General features: G+C 43.4%; 1 protein-coding gene across 6 annotated transcripts in view; it reads right to left on the bottom strand.

Annotated features, from left to right (window-relative positions):
- LYN (LYN proto-oncogene, Src family tyrosine kinase) overlaps positions 1-19,314 on the bottom strand; it is a 111,319-nt gene that overhangs the window by 84,581 nt on the left and 7,424 nt on the right. The window contains exon 1 of one of the 6 annotated variants that reach the window (XM_049700610.1): positions 13,789-13,805. The exons of the other annotated variants lie outside the window; for them this stretch is intronic. The gene's annotated coding sequence lies outside the window, so the exon portion shown is untranslated. Of the gene's footprint in view, positions 1-13,788; positions 13,806-19,314 lie in introns of those variants that run through there. 6 annotated transcript variants of the gene reach the window in all.

The raw sequence follows: 19,314 nt of genomic DNA, 5'->3' as shown, positions 1-19,314 counted from the left end.
CCTCTCTCACCCTTATGCTTTGGTCATCAGAAACCTCGTTCTTCTCTGCAGACACCCAAGCTCATCCCCACCTCAGGTCCTTTGCACTTGCTGTCTCCTCAGCCTAGAGCCCTCCCCCGCTGGGTGTCTCCCACTCTCTTCATCACAGCCCAGAAACCCCACGCTCCCCTGGCAACCTAGCCAAAGCAGCACCCCCGACCCCCATGCGCCCTCCATCGCAGTACTTAAACTTTCTGCAAAGCCCTTCCTCCAACCTGGAAGCAGTTACTGGTGTCTGGTCTCTTTGTCCTGACTGGCAATGCCTGCACCTCAAGAGCAGAGCCTGTCTCTTGTTCCCTGTCTCCAGAGCACCTGACCGGAACCTGGCATTGAATCGTCCCTCTAAGACCTATTGCTGATGAATGAATGAATGAGTTTCCCGCCTGTGAAATGAGATTTCCTTACATTCTAAGCAGTCTTCACTTTGGCATGTTCAACTTTCATAATAATATGCTGACATCCCTAAACAACCTTTCCTGCCCCAGACTCAGACTTTTCTCCATCAAAAAGCAAATGCACAGTTGCATGGTGTTGCTGCTTTGCCCCTCCAAGTTCAGTCACCAGAAGCCCTGTCTCAGTCAGTACCCGGTGCAGTGCATTACTTGAGTGTTTCATTGTATTTTAAACTGGTAATTAAAAAAAAATTTAGCGGAAAGCCAAAAGACCAAGGTGTTGATATGAATGCTATAAAAAGCAACAAGATGAAAATTACGAGGTAGGTTGAAGGCAAGGACTCTTCAGCCTTAAGCAAAACCCTCTTTTTGGTGCAAGCTCGTCGCCTTATTGTGAAGAACATGCACACACCTTGAGACCATGGGTGAAATGCTGAACGTATATTGATAACTGAGTCTAAACAGCAATATGTAATTTCGAAATGGTACAAATTGTTCAGCTGCCTGAGAATGGAAGCCCTTATCACATACGACTCTATTTCTGGCTTTCGGGCTTAGGAGAAGGCGAAGGAGCTGCTGCGGACCGTCTGCGGCACCGCTGAAAAGCAAGGCAGCAGCGGGTCCTCACGCTGCGGCGTACGACGACCCCTCCTGTTACTTTGTAATCCTCTTGATTCCTGGCAATTGCTGGAGTCTCTGAAGAAGAAAAACCTGAAGTTTTCGTTTGGACTCTTCCGGGCTGCTAGAGGAGCAGAATGTTGGCAGTGGTCATCCAGGCCCTCTGGCTTGTTTAGATCGGCAATTTGAAGGCGGGCCAGGAAACCACAGGACGCAGGAGGCAGGGAAGTGCCTAAGGCCCCGTGTTGGGTGGGAGAACCCGTGAGCTGACTCCAGCAAGAAGAAAGAAGACACGCAAACACACACGCTAACTAGAAGCAATCGTTCCAGGAAATCGTGCAAAATGCTCCCCACTTCAAGATTCTAAATGCTCACAGGGTTTCTTTAACCATCTAACAGAGTTGTGAAAGATACAGGCACCTATTTTCTTTGAGAAAAGCTTGGAAATGGACCAGGCCGAGTCCTCACATGGGGACCACTTGGCGTTCAGCACACGTGCACAAAAGCCTTCCTCCCATGGAGGCTGGGGGAGGGCAATGAGTAAGACCGTCTCCATCCTCGGGAGCTCGGGGCCAGTGGGAGAAGCAGGCAAATCGACACTGACTCTGATGGGGCAGGTGCCCAGCCGAGGTGTGTGCCGTGCGCCTCGGGGCCGCAGAGGGAAGCAGACGGTCCTGCGTGTCCAGACTGGCTTCCCGTATGCATGAGGCCAACGCCTCAGTTCCAGCTGAACTGACCTCACCATATGACAGTGTTTTTAGTTTGCTTTTCTTTCTGAGGCAAAATGCATACAGAGTGTTCTGGAGATGAATGGTGATGACGGTTGCAGAACAGTGTGAATGTTCTTAATGCCACAGAACACTTAACAATGGCTAAGAGGGAACTCCCTGGTGGTCCAGTGGTCAGGACTCTGCGCTTTCACTGCCGAGGGCTCGGGTTCGATCCCTGGTCAGGGAACTGAGATCTTAACACGCCACACGGAGCGGCCAAAAAAATAAAAATTAAAACATTTTTAAAAATTAAAAAGATAAATATGGTTAAGATGGTAAATGTTGTGTTAGGTCTATTTCACCACAATAAAAACAAACAAGAAAAATAAAATTTAATTATTACCCCCTCCAAAATGTGTACACAGTGAAATGCACAGATCTTAAGTACTGTACGAGATGGGTTTTGGTAGATGTCTCCACCCACATTCCCACCTTCCAAGACAAGACACAAAACAGCCCTATCACCTCAGTCCCCTTGTGTCCCTTTCCAAGTCACGCATTCCCCATGATCGCTGTTTTTGACCCTCACAGAAAGGAAGTCAGACAGTACATATTTCTTTCTGTCTGACTTATTTCTCTTAATATAGTGTTTTGGAGATTCAACCAGTTGCTGTGTGGAGAAATATCTTCTTCTGGTTCAAGTAGTCCCATTTTATGAATATATCATCCAGATTTATTGAACCACTCTTCTGATAATGAATATTTGAGAATTTCTAGGGTTTTGTTTTTATACATATATTATGAAAAGAGCTGCTGTATACATCACTGTACACATCTTTTTGTGGACATCTGCTTTCATTTCTCTTGCATAAATACCTAGAAGTGGAAAGGCCTGGCTGTGAGGCATCTGTATGTTGAATTTTATAAGAAATCGCCGAGGGGCTTCTTGCAGTGGCTGGACCATTTCCACTGCAGTCTCCCCACAATCTCGCCAGCACGCTGGGATCGTCAGCATTTTTTTTTTAACGCACCGTGATGGCTCACAGAACCAGCAATGGATGATGCCAAGAGAAGGGTAACGGCCCTCGGACAGGGCTACTGGTTTCCCGGAGGGCTGCTCCTTCCATCCAGGCCAGAGGGCTACCACCCCCGGCTCAGCTGGAGTTTTAATGGGGTTCATTTATTTTCTTTCCTTTTCTTTTTTTAACAAACCACTTTCGCATACTCTTTCACAACCAATCCTGATAAGAATTCTAACAGATGGCGAAAGAGCAGCTCGAAGATGGGATAATTGACCCGGGGTTCACAGGGAAGACCTCGCCATCCCAGCCCTCTGCCTGAACAGGTGCCCCATCTCTGAGACTTTGGTCGATCTGGAGGTAAAAAGAAAAAGAACAACAACAACTGAACGAGTTATGACGGCACTATGCTACTTCCCGGTTCCTACCACGTACTACCTTCTCACTCGTGGGTGGCTTTGATGGACCCTCAGCTCTGCAGAGGTCACGATCGACCCTTGAAACCTCCTCTGTGTCCCGGGGAGAGGTAAGTGGTCCCCCAGCACAAGGGAGATGCTCCGGGCCTGAGTATGAGGTCCCCCACCGGAGCAGGAGGGGCTCTGTGTACCGACACAGCTCACAACACAGCCAAGACATGCTGTTTTGGAGGGTGAGGCTCTCCCAACAGGTAGGGCGTCCCGCCCAGATGCTTCTCAAGTGTGGGCGGAGATTGGGGTTAGCAGGCCCTCTAACCCCAGGAGATTCGCCACCCTCCTAACTGGTACCCAGTGTGGTCGCCTCTCCTCAAGGGACGGGGAGCTATTCTGGGCACATATCGGCTCTTGGGACATCTGACTTTCTGAGATGACCATCCAAATTCACTGATCTGAACATTATCCCCAACAGCCCACAAATTCCACAACGGCTGGATCTGGTCAAACGGTTCAACCTTGGTACACAAGCGGGGTGTCAGGAGAGCTCTAGAAAGCAGTGATGCCTGGGTCCCCCACCGTCCCCATTTCATTGGTTGGGGTGCAGCTTGGGCCTGGGGAGGATTCAATGCTCCCCCATTGACTCTAGTGAGCAGCCAGGGCTGAGGACCACTAGAAAAGCCCTGCTCTGAAAAAGAATTCACAGTCCAATAGTGTTGGGATCCTTTTATCAAATACTGAACTCCTCGCCAGAACTGGAATCATAGCAATGGACGTGTCATAGACGGTTTAACTTCAGATGCCCTGTTGGCTAGTGTGACACAAGCTATCCCGTATGTAATTACAATTCCATGCCCTTATGCCACAGTGGCGTTGGAATTTATCCACTGCCAACCTAACCCCATACCCAACTCAAACCAGAAAAAAATGCTCTGGAGGGGGAAGAAAAGGCTCTGACTGACGAATGGAACCCACTACTGAAAATTTGCTAGTGCAGTAAAGTTGACCTTCCTATCATAACTAGGCTTCTGTGAACATTATTTTTGTTCTATAAACCTGATGGGCCCAAATGGAAAGTTATTTAGTCCTGGATTTGGTTACACTCTAGCCATAAAGAAAATGGTAGTATTTACAAAGTATTAGCTTTGGGGTACATTTTATGAAAAATGTAATTCACTTATACTTATCTCAGGTTTATCTATTACAAAACCATCACTATTTATTCCTTTATTTCGAGAGTCATTCTACCTTATTGTTTATAATCAGCACTCAGAGAACAAATGTTTATGATCGATAAAGCCATACGACTTCAAGTTTCCAACCCCAAGATCTACAGAAAGGATAAGACACTATAAATTCTACATAAACAAACAATAGTCAGGCTAATCATCACTTACAAGTGTGAAAGTCTCAATAAACCCAATGAATTCAGATGAGACTATCAACACAGAAATAGAAAGAACAGAGAGTAAAGAACAGCTTCCTAGGAAATAATTTATCCCCTGATCTTAAAGATAAAACTTAGAACAGCAGAAAACTTTTAACCAGTTTATTTCATGAAACACCGACGATCAAAAACATATGTACAGTTGACCCTTGCACAATGTGGAGTTAAGGCTGTTGACTCACTCACAGTGGAAAATCCACGGTAACTTTACAGTCAGACCCCATGTCCGTGTTTCTGCGTCCTCGGATTCAAGCAAGGCGGATGGCACGGTACTGCAGTAGCTACTGCTGAAGGCAGTCCAGGTATAAGTGGAGCCATGCAGTTCAAACCCATGTTGTTCGAGGCTCAACTGTAATTCAATTCATTATTCTTCTCTTGTTGAGGTTTAGTACGTCTTGTTCAACTTCACCCCACAAGTCTGGCACACAGGAGCCTTAGTAATTTTCCCTTTTCCCCACGAGCTCACGTTGTTCTCTTGAAGATATTAAAGAAACAGTCACAGAGGGGCTCCATCTAACATCTGCTCTTCTGCTCGTACAAACGTGATGAGACATGTTTTAAAATGATGACACACCATCACTCACTCATTTGGCTTTTCTCACCCCAGATTCATTCCTGTGTCTGTCTAGGAATGAGTCCATTACGAGCCTGGGGTAGTTTATTACCTCAATCATGGTCCTAATGCCCTTTTTGGCTTAGGTTCTTCTCATCTGTTTATCTTTGGTTGAGCCAGGAAGTGCAATTAGACAAAGACTTGGCACGAGCTACTCAGCTAGGGGTTCTCTCCTGATGCATCCAGCCCAGCCTCTGAAAGATCTCAAGTTCGTGGCTGGTCCTGGATGGAGCAGTGGTTCTACGGCCTGAAGGTTCTTACAAGACTAGCAACGGGTCCAAACTGTCAAGCAACGGAGTTTATTTCAGTGTATGACCCATGTTCCTTCTGGATCGGCATGGAAAATATGGATACAAGACTCTGCCGGCTCCACCCTCATCCCCACAGAAAGCAACAATGATACACCACGTCTGCCAACGCCCAGCCTTCAGGTACCATATTTGGGGACTTCTGGGAAATCCCCAGAAGTGTCTCCAACCAGGCCACAAGATGGACCAAAAGAGGATCCTGTGGAGGCCCAAGAATGAGCACAGGACTGACGGAGAGAGTAAACAGCAACGTTTATGCTAAAGTCAACGTCAAAACACTTCTGCTTATACCAACTTCATCAAGACCAGAGAAAACTGGGGTTTTACTTAGAGAGTCACCTGACACCCCAGGCATGAAAGGAAATAGAGGGATCCTAATACATTTTCCCTTCTAAAGAAAAAATTAAAGTCTTATCCACTTTTCACTTCTTTTCGGAGAGCTATTTCCATTTCTGAATAGAAATGGAAATAGTCATTCAGGAGCCAGGCAGGAGACATCGGGCAAGGGGTACCGAAGTGCCGAGTGAAAACACTGGCTGGAGAGTTGACGTGCTTCCCAGGGGATAAACCGGTTTAGCCCCGGCTTAACCATCGATGATCTTAAACTCATTGCTGCAAATGCCACAAAGAACAGAGGAAGGGAGTGGGCCGAGGACAGCTGTATGACTCACCTGATCCGTACATCCTTTGCCTATTATCCGACCCTTTGCCATTAGCGATCTATTAAGTACAATCTTAATAACCTTTCAAATACAGCTTTGAAGCTGTTTTTTAGAGAGTTATGAGAATGTAAGAGAATGCTTAATAGGAAGAAAAACACAAGCTGGCTAAGTATTGAGCAAAAGAAAAATGTGGGGTAACTTCTGGAGAAAAGGCTAATCCAATCATGATTCAAACTTAGCTATAAAACAAATGATTTGCTTTGCTTTGACAGCAGAGGAAAATCATTCTTTCCCAACAAATGGCGACCAGGATAATAGGGAGAAATTGAGTCGCCGGCTGAAGCTAATGCACATAATTCCAACTGGCTTCATCCTGATCATGCTTTAAACTCTTAATGTTTAGATTTTCAGTGCGATTTCAAAGAATTTTTTTCTTTTGTCTTTGCAAGCGGTGATGATAGTAAGAATGACACCAAGTTGTCAGAACTGGGGTGGAGTCTTTCTAGCTTTGGCTCTGCTACTGGTTTTGAGTGTCAGGCCTTTTTTCTCCCGCAAGTCAGAGAGGTTGCACCTTGGATTCATGTAGTAGTAGAGTTGGGCTTGAAAGCCAGACTTCCTGAGTTCAAGTTTGAGCTCCACCCCCCAGAGACATGATATTGGGCAAGTTCATTAACCTTTATTTACCTGAAAAAAAGGGGATAGTAACTGTATCGATTTCATAAGGTTGTTGTGAGGATTAAGCGAATAAAAACTTAGCAAGTGTTTATAATAATGAGTGACGCACAGCCTGTGCCCAGTAAACGTCTCTGCCCCATAGTTATTATTAGTCTCCCAGGAGGAATCACATTCCTGTGTTTACATTTAAGTTCATGTATAAAGTCAACGTGATAAACTATCAAGGATATTACCGCTCTTAGATAGCCTCATCCACCAGAGGGAAGAGAGCAGAAGCAAAAAGAACTACAATCCTGCAGCCTGTGGAACAAAAACCACAATCACAGAAAGACAGACAAGATGAAAAGGCAGAGGGCTATGTACCAGATGAAGGAACAAGATAAAACCCCAGAAAAACAACCAAATGAAGTGGAGACAGGCAACTTTCTGGAAAAAGAATTCAGAATAATGATAGTGAAGATGATCCAGGACCTCGGAAAAAGAATGGAGGCAAAGATCGAGAAGGTGCAAGAAATGTTTAACGAAGACCTAGAAGAATTAAAGAACAAACACCTAGAAGAATTAAAGAACAAACAAACAGAGATGAACAACACAGTAACTGAAATGAAAAATACACTGGAAGGAATCAATAGCAGAATAACTGAGGCAGAAGAATGGATAAGTGATCTGGAAGACAGAATGGTGGAATTCACTGCTGTGGAACAGAATAAATAAGAAAGAGTGGAAAGAAATGAAGACAGCCGAAGAGACCTCTGGCACAACATTAAACACAACAACATTTGCTTATAGGGGTCCCAGAAGGAGAAGAGAGAGAGAAAGGACCAGAGAAAATATTTAAAGAGAATATAGTTGAAAACTTCCCTAACATGGGAAAGGAAATAGCCACCCAAGTCCAGGAAGCACAGAGAGTCCCAATCAGGATAAACCCAAGGACAAAAGTGCCGAGACACATAGTAATCAAATTGACAAAAATTAAAGACAAAGAAAAATTATTGAAAGCAACAAGGAAAAAATAACAAATAATATACAAGGGAACTCCCATAAGGTTAACAGCTGATTTCTCAGCAGAAACTCCACAAGCCAGAAGGGAGTGGCATGATATATTCAAAGTGATGAAAGGGAATAACCTATAACCAAGATTACTCTACCCGGCAAGGATCTCATTCAGATTCGATGGAGAAATCAAAAGCTTTACAGACAAGCAAAAGCTCAGAGAATTCAGCACGACAAAACCAGCTCTACAACAAATGCTAAAGGAACTTCTCTAAGTGGGAAACACAAGAGAAGAAAAGGACATACAAAAACAAACCCATTAACAATTAAGAAAATGGCAATAGGAACATACATATTGATAATTACCTTAAACATGAATGGATTAAATGCTCCAACCAAAAGACACAGGCTCGCTGAATGGATACAAAAACAAGACCCATATATATGCTGTCTACAGAGGCCCACTTCAGACCTAGGGACACATACAGACTGAAAGTGAAGGGATGGAAAAAGATATTCCATGCAAACGGAAATCAAAAGAAAGCTGGAGTAGCAATACTCATATCAGATAAAATAGACTTTAAAATAAAGAATGTTACAAGAGACAAGGAAGGACACTACATAATGATCAAGGGATCAATCCAAGAAGAAGATATAACAATTATAAATATATATGCACCCAACATAGGAGCACCTCAATACATAAAACAACTGCTAACAGCTATAAAAGAGGAAATCGACACTAACACAATAATAGTGGGGGATTTGAACACCTCACTTACACCAATGGGCAGATCATCCAAACAAAAAATTAATAAGGAAACACAAGCTTTAAATGATACTACAGACCAGATAGATTTAATTGATATTTATAGGACATGCCATCCAAAAACAGCAGATTACACTTCCTTCTCAAGTGCACATGGAACATTCTCCAGGATAGATCACATCTTGGGTCACAAATCAAGGCTCAGTAAACTTAAGAAAATTGAAATCATATCAAGCATCTTTTCTGACCACAATGCTGTGAGATTAGAAATCAATTACAGGGACAAAAACGTAAAAAACACAAACACATGGAGGCTAAACAATACATTACTAAATAACCAAGAGATCAAAGAGGAAATCAAGAAATACCTAGAGACAAATGACAACGAAAACACGGTGATCGAAAACATATGGGATGAAGCAAAAGCAGTTCTAAGAGGGAAGTTTACAGCAATACAAGCCTACCTCAAGAAACAAGAAAAATCCCAAATAAACAATCTAACCTTACACCTAAAGGAACTAGAGAAAGAAGAAGAAACAAAACCCAAAGGTAGTAGAAGGAAAGAAATCATAAAGATCAGAGCAGAAATATATGAAATAGAAACAAAGAAAACAATAGCAAAGATCAATAAAACTAAAAGCTGGTACTTTGAGAAGATAAACAAAGTTGATAAACCATTAGCCAGACTCATCAAGAAAAAGAAGGAGAGGACTCAAATCAATAAAATTAGAAATGAAAAAGGAGAAGTTACAACAGACACCACAGAAATACAAAGCATCCTAAGAGACTACTACAAGCAGCTCTATGCCAATAAAATGGACAACCTGGAAGAAATGGCCAAATTCTTAGAAAGGTATAACCTTCCAAGACTGAACCAGGAAGAAACAGAAAATATGAACAGACGAGTCACAAGTAATGAAATTGAAACTGTGATTAAAAATCTTCCAACAAACAAAAGTCCAGGACCAGATGGCTTCACAGGTGAATTCTATTAAACATTTAGAAAAGAGCTAACACCCATCCTTCTCAAACTCTTCCAAAAAATTGCAGAGGAAGGAACACTCCCAAACTCATTCTATGAGGCCACCATCACCCTGATGCCAAAACCAGAAAAAGATACTACAAGAAAAGAAAATTACAGACCAATATCACTGATGAATATAGATGCAAAAATCCTCCACAAAATACTAGCAAACAGAATCCAACAACACATTAAAAGGATCATATACCATGATCAATTGGGATTTATCCCAGGGATGCAAGGATTCTTCAATATATGCAAATCAATCAATGTGATAAACCATATTAACAACTTGAAAAATAAAAACCAAATGATCATCTCAATAGATGCAGAAAAGGCTTTTGACAAAATTCTACACCCATTTATGATAAAAACTCTCCAGAAAGTGGGCATAGAGGGAACCTACCTCACCATAATAAAGGTTGTATACAACAAACCCACAGCAAACATCATTCTCAAAAGTGAAAAACTGAAAGCATTTCCTCTAACATCAGGAAAAAGACAAGGATGTCCACTCTCGCCACTATTATTCAACATAGTTTTGGAAGTCCTAGCCATGGCAACCAGAGAAGAAAAAGAAATAAAAGGAATACAAACTGGAAAAGAAGAAGTAAAACTGTCACTGTTTGCAGATGACATGATCCTATACGTGAAGAATCCTAAAGATGCCACCAGAAAATTACTAGAGCTAATCAATGAATTTGGTAAAGTTGCAGGATACAAAATTAATGCTCAGAAATCTCTTGCATTCTGATGAAAAATCTGAAAGAGAAATTAAGGAAACACTCCCATTTACCACTGCAACAAAAAGAATAAAATACCTAGGAATAAACCTACCTAGGGAGACAAAAGACCTGTATGCAGAAAACTGCAAGACACTGAAGAAAGAAATTAAAGATGATATAAACAGATGGAGAGATATACCATGTTCTTGGATTGGAATAATCAATATTGTGAAAATGATTATACTACCCAAAGCAATCTACAGATTCAATGCAATCCCTATCAAACTACCACTGGCATATTTTACAGAACTACAACAAAAAAATCTTAAAATTTGTATGGAGACACAAAAGACCCCAAAAAGCCAAAGCAGTCTTGAGGGAAAAAAAACGGAGCTGGAGGAATCAGACTCCCTGACTTCAGACTATACTACAAAGCTACAGTAATCAAGACAATACGGTACTGGCACAAAAACAGAAACATAGATCAATGGAACAGGATAGAAAGCCCAGAGGTAAACCCACACACCTATGGTCAACTAATCTATGACAAAGGAGGCAAGGATATACAATGGAGAAAAGATAGCCTCTTCAATAAGTGGTGCTGGGAAAACTGGACAGCTACATGTAAAAGAATGAAATTAGAACATTCCCTAACACCATACACAAAAATAAACTCAAATGGATTTGAGACCTAAATGTAAGATGGGACACTATAAAACTCTCAGAGGAAAACATAGGAAGAACACTCTTTGATATAAATCACAGCAAGATCTTTTTTGATCCACCTCCTGGAGTAATGGAAATAAAAACAAAAATAAACAAATAGGACCTAATGAAACTTAAAAGCTTTTGCAAAGCAAAGGAAACTACAAACAGGACGAAAAGACAACCCTCAGAGTGGGAGAAAATATTTGCAGATGAATCAACGGACAAAGGATTAATCTCCAAAATATATAAACAGCTCATGCAGCTCAATATTAAAAAAACAAACAACCCCATCAAAAAATGGGGAGAAGACCTAAATAGACATTTCTCCAAAGAAGACATACAGATGGCCAAGAAGCACATGAGAAGCTGCTCAACATCACTAATTATTAGAGAATTGCAAATCAAAACTACAATGAGGTATCACTTCACACCATCAGAAAATCTACAAACAACAAATGCTGGAGAGGCTGTGGAGAAAAGGGAACCCTCTTGCACTGTTGGTGGGAATGGAAATTGATATAGACACTATGGAGAACAGCATGGAAGTTCCTTAAAAAACTACAAATAGAACTACCATACAACCCAGCAATGCCACTACTGGGCATATACCCTGAGAAAACCATAATTCACAAAGACACATGCACCCCAATGTTCACTGCAGCATTATTTACAATAGCCAGGTCATGGAAGCAACCTAAATGCCCATTGACAGACGAATGGATAAAGGAGATGTGGTACATATATACAATGGAATATTACTCAGCCATAAAAAGGAAAGAAATTGGTTCATTTGTAGAGACGTGGATGGACTGTCACACAGAGTGAAGTAAGTCAGAAAGAGAAAAACAAACATCGTATATTAACGCAAATATGTGGAACCTAGAAAAATGGTACAGATGAACTGGCTTGCAGGGCAGAAATAGAGACACAGATGTAGAGAACAAACATATGGACGCCAAGGGGGGAAAGCGGCTGGGGGTGGTGGTGTGAGGAATTGGGAGATTGGGATTGACGTGTATACACTGATGTGTATAAAGTAGATGACTAATAAGAACCTGCTGTATAAAAAAATAAATAAAATAAAATTCAAAATAAAATGGAAATTACCTTCCACATGCTATAATCATTATTTTTTAAAAAATAACCTTTCAAGGTTAAATAAAACACATCAACCCGGGAGTCAAGCTGGCTTGCATCGCATTTACTTAATAGCTAAAAGAGCAAAGTATTATCTCTAAGCCTTGGTTTCCTTATCAATACCAAGAATATCAATAACACACCTTGTAAGGAATTGGTCACCTAACAGAGGACACACACTCAATAAATGAATGCTATTTTTATTATGTTTTCTGTAAAAGGTAATTATTGCCTGGTACGAAGGTCAAGCAAGTAATAACTGTGCAGGCGTCATTATAAGATCCTTCCGGGAATTCCCTGGTGGTCCAGTGGTTAGGACTCGGAGTTTTCACTGCCATGGCCCAGGTTCAATCCCTGGTTGGGGAACTAAGATCCTACAAGCCACGCAGCCAAAAAAAAAAAAAAAAATAGGAAAGAAAGGAAGGAAGGGAGGAAGGGAGGAAGGAAGACGTTATGGAAAAACCCAAATGAACTTTTTCGCCAACCCAATACGATTCTTCCAATTATGAAAGAAATTGGGGACTTCCCTGGTGGCGCAGTGGTTAAGAATCGGTCTGCCGGGATACAGGGAACACAGTTTCGAGCCCTGGTCCAGGAAGATCCCACATGCCGCGGAGCAACTAAGCCCGTGTGCCACAACTACTGACCCTGCACTCTAGAGCTCGCGCGAGCTAAAACTACTGAGCCCACGTACCACAACTACTGAAGCCTGCTCGCCTACAGCCTGTGCTCCGCAACAAGAGAAGCCACCGCAATGAGAAGCCCGCGCACCGCAACAAAGAGTAGCCCCCGCTCGCCGCAACTAGAGAAAGCCTGCGTGCAGCAACGAAGACCCAACGCAGCCATAAATGAATAGACAAACAAATAAATAAATAAAATTTAAAAAAAAAAAAGAAAAGAAAGACATTGGCTTTCCCTTCTGTGACAAACTAACCACTCCTAGCTCCTTTTCTCCTTGAGCCTCAGACATCAGTCTCTGGTCTGAAGAAAGTGAGTTCGGTCTGAATCGTGAGGCTCATCATTATCCAGTCTTCAGTAAGTAAGACAGTCTAGATTTGGGGGCCTATGAGCCAGAAAGGTCCTTTAGCTCCCTGCAGAGCCCAGGCAGCATGGAAAAGTTAAGTCATCCTGGTGTGGTCCCTCCTTCGTCCATCGTTCATCCAAACATTCTTTCCCTTAGCAACAAACGGTGCTTCTGAGCTTGGACAAACATTTCAAAATGCACTTAGGGCTCAAGTCCAAGTGCGCATCTAGGTTCAGACGACCACAGCCTTTGCAAAATCTTTTCAGTCATTTCCATATCGTTGCACAGAATAAGCTCCCTAAAGACGATGACGGCCAAAAACTGATTACTTGGGCAAAAAGAAAAGCAAATAGGAAATGTTTGTTAGGCCTCTATTATGTTTCAAGTACATCCACATAAATAATCACAGATGAACTTCAAAAGACCTCCTGTTACGAATCTTCACACGACACGTGGCCACAGGGAGATGTCGAGAGGTCAAGTGACTTGCCCAAGATTATAACTGTGAGAATTCATACCTGCGAAGGTGGAGCCAGGTCATGTGACCAGGTCCGCTGTCTGTCAAATGATCCCATTTCACTTGAGCCCTGTGAGAGCCCACAAGAGGCTATGGTCATGACTGTTCTCCAGGTGGGGAGCTGGGGCTCACAGACACGGCTCCCGCAAGGTAAACCTGGGGGTTAAGAGCAATGCCATCACCCCGGGGCAGCAGGGGCGGGGGGGGGGGCAGGCTGGGAGGCAGCAGAATGCAGCAGGGCAAATGCCCACAGTTCACCCTCAGAATTTAAAACTCTGCTTCCCAGTATTCCCTCCCTAGTAACTTCCATCCAGGCTTAATAACACCGCCCTTTCCTACCATCTTGGAAGATGCTGCTGGAGAGAACCTTTATTTATTTTTTTAAGTAGAAGAGCTAAAAGAGAATAACTAGTACGAGTAATCCTGTTCCTCAGGCATCTCAAGGTAACCGTGGAGCAACAGTTACACAAGCTGCTAGACTGTTACCAACACACACCTCACCATCTCCAGCAGATGGGTAAGGAAGCCGGCTAAATTGTTTCCCCATCTTTTCTTTTTCTATTCTCAGCTGAGGAACACACTTCTTCACTGGAAACCTGCCCTGCTCTGGCCAGTCTCCTTGCTAATCCGCCCCCCACCTCCATCCCCAGCTTCCCACCCCCCCCGCCCCGGTTCCAATCTTCCGGGTCATCCAACGGTGAAAACGCAGACAGCAAGCATCAGCACCTGTGGCCAGAGGAAGATGAACCTGGGGCCGGAGCTGCAGGCAGTCAAACCATGGGCTCAGTGACCGCCGCCCCCCCCCGGGATGGGGTCATTCCCAGCCTTGGCCTCTGGACCACAACTGTGACTCCTTTGCAGGAAGATGGGCACCTCCGTACTCTGCTGCCTGTGTGCGTTCTTCGTATTTCACATGAAATAGAAAGTTATACTCCTCGTCCTACTTTAAAAAATATTTTAACTTCCTGAGCATATTGGAACAATTCGACCATTCAGAATAATGGATGGGAGGGCAAGTCAAATGCATGCATATTCATGACCGGCAAGTGTCCAAGAAACGTTTTCTGAATCATGAATAGATGAAGCATTACTTCATGGGCTAATGCATTCCGCAGGTCAAACGACAGCGCTCTCTCACCCCCAACAAAAATAAATGTCAAAACTACGAGAAGCAGAACAAACAGTCAGTCATAAGGGTACTGTGTTTCTTCACATCAAAAAAGAGAGTCCCATTTTATGAAGACCATTATAACTGAATTCACAAAGCCAGTTGGTGCTTTTAAATGTCTGTGCGCACTGGCTCTGTGTCACACAGCAGGATGTTTGATTACTTGTGGGTCACTGGAAACCACCCTTATCACACCCAGGTTTCTAAATTTGCATTTATACATTTACTGAGCTATGCAGAGATGGGTAGAAAAACAAGCTATGTATGGCGAGCGCCATCTAATTTTACTAACTAATGGTTGAATAAACAGGTATGTAAATAAGGCTCTGATCAAACCCAGTGTGAGAATTTTAGCAACTGAATAGCCAGGGTATAAAACCAGACCAGGACTTGTCCTCCTCCCACTGAACTGCAGTCATTCAACACAGAGATGCCGATGCCAGCCAAACCCACAGCTTGAAAAGCTGTTCATCTGCCAAACCAAATGGCTTTGTACTGCTTTTCAATTTCTAACACTTTATTGTGAAAAAGCCAACACGGGAAACTCAACTAAAACTTGACACAGGAATGTAGATGCTTTGAGGAGAGAGAGTGAGGGGCGGTGCAACCGGAGACGCTGCGTGTGAGCATCGCTCCGCTTCTCCGTCTGGGGGGGGCGTTACATGAGGGTCTGCTTGGAGCTAGGCTTACCTCTGTGTTTGTATTTTGCTACATGTACGTTACACTTAAATTAGAAGAAAAAAACCACCTCGACACTGGGAAAGCATAAAAACTATCCTCCTCTTCACACCTATGAAGAAGAACTCCACTAGAAATATCCTTTCCTATTATGTGATTTGGAACTGGGGGTCCGTGGCTAGAAATAACAGAATTAGCCAATCAGAAAGCACCTTTCAGAGCCATCTAGTTCACCTTTTCTGAAAGGTCCTGCAAGAGAGTCACTTAGCCTGCGCCTACAAACTTCTGACTTGTAATGGAGAAGGACCACTTCACACCCCAGCTGGGTCCCCTGCAGGCAGCTCTGATTGTTAGAAAGTTCCTCCTTACTCTCCAATCCCAAGCCCTGCCTTGGTAAAATTCTCCATTATAAACTCACGCCACAGCCATTACAGAATCTTGTCAGCCATCAATCCACTTGGCCCTGGATTAACACAGAGTTAGAGACCCTGTCCCCGTCCCTGCGAACCACTGAGCACCAGTCAGCTAGCTAGGTGCCCCAGTCAGAATAAGGGCAACTCAGCAAACCCAATGAAATGTCCTCCAGACCACCCTCATCTATTTGTACACATTTCTGCTTATCGAGCAAACTTCTTAAAACTCATTTTTAAAATTGTAATAAAATACACATAATGAAATTTATATCTTAACCATATTTAAGTGTACAATTAAGTATATTCATAACCTCATGCAACCATCACCATCCATCTCCAGAGCTCTCATCTTGCAGCACCGAAATTCCAGATCTAACGAACAACTACCATTCCCCTTCCCCCAGCCCCTGGCAACCACCATTCTACTTCCTGTCTCTATGAATTTGATTTCTCTAAGTACCTCATGTGGATGGAATCATACAATATTCGTCCTTTTATTTCTCTTAACATACTGTTCTCAAGGTTCATCCGTACTGTAGCTTGTGTCAGCATCTCCTTCCTTTTCAAGGCTGAATGATATTCTCTTGCATGTATAGACCACATTTTGTTTATCCGTTCATCTGTTGATGGATACTTGAGTTAGCTATTGTGAATAATGCTGCTATGAACATGGGTGTACAAATATCTCTTCAGGACCCCACTTTCAATTTCGGGAGGTCTATACGCAGAAGTGGAATTGCTGAATCAAAAGGAAATTCTGTGTTTAATTTTGGGAGGAACTGCCAGACTGTTTTCCACAGCATCTGCACCATTTTATCAATCCCACCAGCAGTGCACAAGGGCTCCAATTTCTCCGCAGCTTCACCAACATTTGTTATTTTCTGGGTTTTGTTTCTGTGTTTGGTTTTCTGGTTAATTCCATATTCTCCCTATCCTGTGCTGTAACCACTTACACACTGCCTTCCTTCTTACCAGAACTACTTGTTTCTGTGCACTGATTCAGATGCCCAGGGATTTCCCGAGCAAGGTGATGGTTACACCCAGGACCACAGCAAGTTAGCTTGTCAGCCTCTGGTGTGTGAACAGCCCAGAGAGAATAGAGCACGATCAACTCTTTAGGACAGGAAGTTCACACTTATTAAGGTTTACACCCACCACAATGACTAACACACAGTACTCAATAAATATACATTTCAAAAATCCATCGTGATTACAGAAGCCCAGTTATCAGCATTAATGCCACACCGGTCTGTGTGACTAGGAGAAACAAAGAGCAGACAACCACCTACTGTGTACGTCACAAATTAGTAATCAGGATAACCTATACTATCTTCCTTCCAATTTCCTGACTTTCACATAAGGCTTTTTCTTTCTTTATCCTTTATCCATGTCTCACTTCCCTTCTGTCCTCCCTCCCCCACTCCTTTTCTGTTTGTATCTTAGGACCATCTATGGAGCATTATTTTTTTTACTGATTACCGTCCAACCCAAAGTACACCATTCATGAACCAATCACTTGCAAGAATAAGAGGTTTTGACCAATCAGGGCCACCCTGTAGATGGGGACGCAGAAAATGTCTGCAGAAACTTCAGTGGAGAAGATGGATCCTGATGTGATCTGGGTTCTGTTGGGAAGACAGGCAGAGTAATAGTGCTGGGTAGACAGGCCAACAGTCATGTCCCTACACATCCTGTACTTACAGTGGACAGATATTCAGTCAATCTGACAGCGGCTGGCTTCAACTGTGCAAAAACAGTGCAGAACTAGAACTGACAAGCAGAAACTATGGAAATAAAACATTGTAGCATGAGAGAAAAGGTTTCTAATATCCACAGCTGGACAAAAATGAAACGGGCTGCTTTGGGCAACAGGAATATCCCTGTCACGGTGCTTTTCACAATATGACCTCCTTACCTGCGTCGGAATCACCTGGGACAGACCCTAACTTTTGAGACCCAGTGTTCAAGGGAAAGTGACTATGTGTGAGACACACTGACAAAAATCTCTTCCTTCTCTCAGAGTCTGTGCTTCTCATGCTTGATACTAAGGTAGATGGGTGATGTCAAGAGCCCCGTGGTTGACACTTGACGCCAGGCAGAACACGTCATTTGTTAAATTGGGCTGTACTAGGCCGCCTTAGTTGAAGACATTAACTACAGCAATAAGGTAACATTTGAGTCATTTACCAAAACGTCCAGAAATTTTTTTTCTCCTAGACTCTTGAAAGGTTATCCACTGGTAAAGGAATTTATGGCAAATGACAATTAAATCCTCATTTAGTGGTTATTTTCATTTATTTAAAGCTTTTAAAATAACTGAAAACCATAAAGTGAAATATATACGCAGGCAGTTATGAAATTCAACTTGTTGAATTTCTTTTTTTTTTTTTTTTTTTTTGCGGTACGTGGGCCTCTCACTGTTGTGGCCTCTCCCGTTGCGGAGCACAGGCTCCGGACGCGCAGGCTCAGCGGCCATGGCTCACGGGCCTAGCTGCTCCGCGGCATGTGGGATCTTCCTGGACCGGGGCACGAACCCGCGTCCCCTGCATCGGCAGGCGGACTCTCAACCACTGCGCCACCAGGGAAGCCCTGAATTTCTTTTTTAAATAGATTTGGCATCGTTAAATTTGAAACAACTGGAAAAGTCGATGTGGTCCAGAGAGACAAAAACTAACTCGGTGCTTGTTTGATTATCCTGATGACCATGAACTGTATATTAGAACTTTCTTTGAAGCAGGGACCGCATCCACTACGCCCATGTCGCTCCTCAGATTATGAAGTCTCTTGTTCTTTAAGGATGCCTCCCTTTAACGCCTCCGACTGGTGAATTCCTTCTCCCCCTATCCTACACGGCTCAGGCATCGTCCCCTCACTGTCACCAAGAGCCCTGTGCTTCTGTTTGCAGAGCACTCTGTACATACACGTCTAGGGCAGCGCTGAGCAGACTCTGAAAACCACATTTATGCCCCCGTGTCCCACTCCTGAGGGCATCTTTGAATGCAGAGGCCATCCAGCTCACCCCTGTAGCCTCCGGCAATTCCTGGTACCTCAGGCAGATCAGAAATTCAGCTGACCCATGACAGCGGAGGCTCCAGCCCAGGGCAAACACCGTGCTGGGAAGGATGGCCTATGACAGACTCCCCCGCTAGACTCTGAACTTTACGGACGCTGAGACAGCGTCTAAGCCTTGTACTATTATGTGCCGGCTGTGTACCAGAAACTGTGTCAGAGATGACGGATTCACTCTGCTAATCCCCACCACACACCT

Source organism: Orcinus orca, chromosome 17 (genome assembly GCF_937001465.1).
Source record: "Orcinus orca chromosome 17, mOrcOrc1.1, whole genome shotgun sequence".
NCBI lineage: Eukaryota > Metazoa > Chordata > Mammalia > Artiodactyla > Delphinidae > Orcinus > Orcinus orca.
This window is presented reverse-complemented; position numbering and strand designations above follow the sequence as displayed.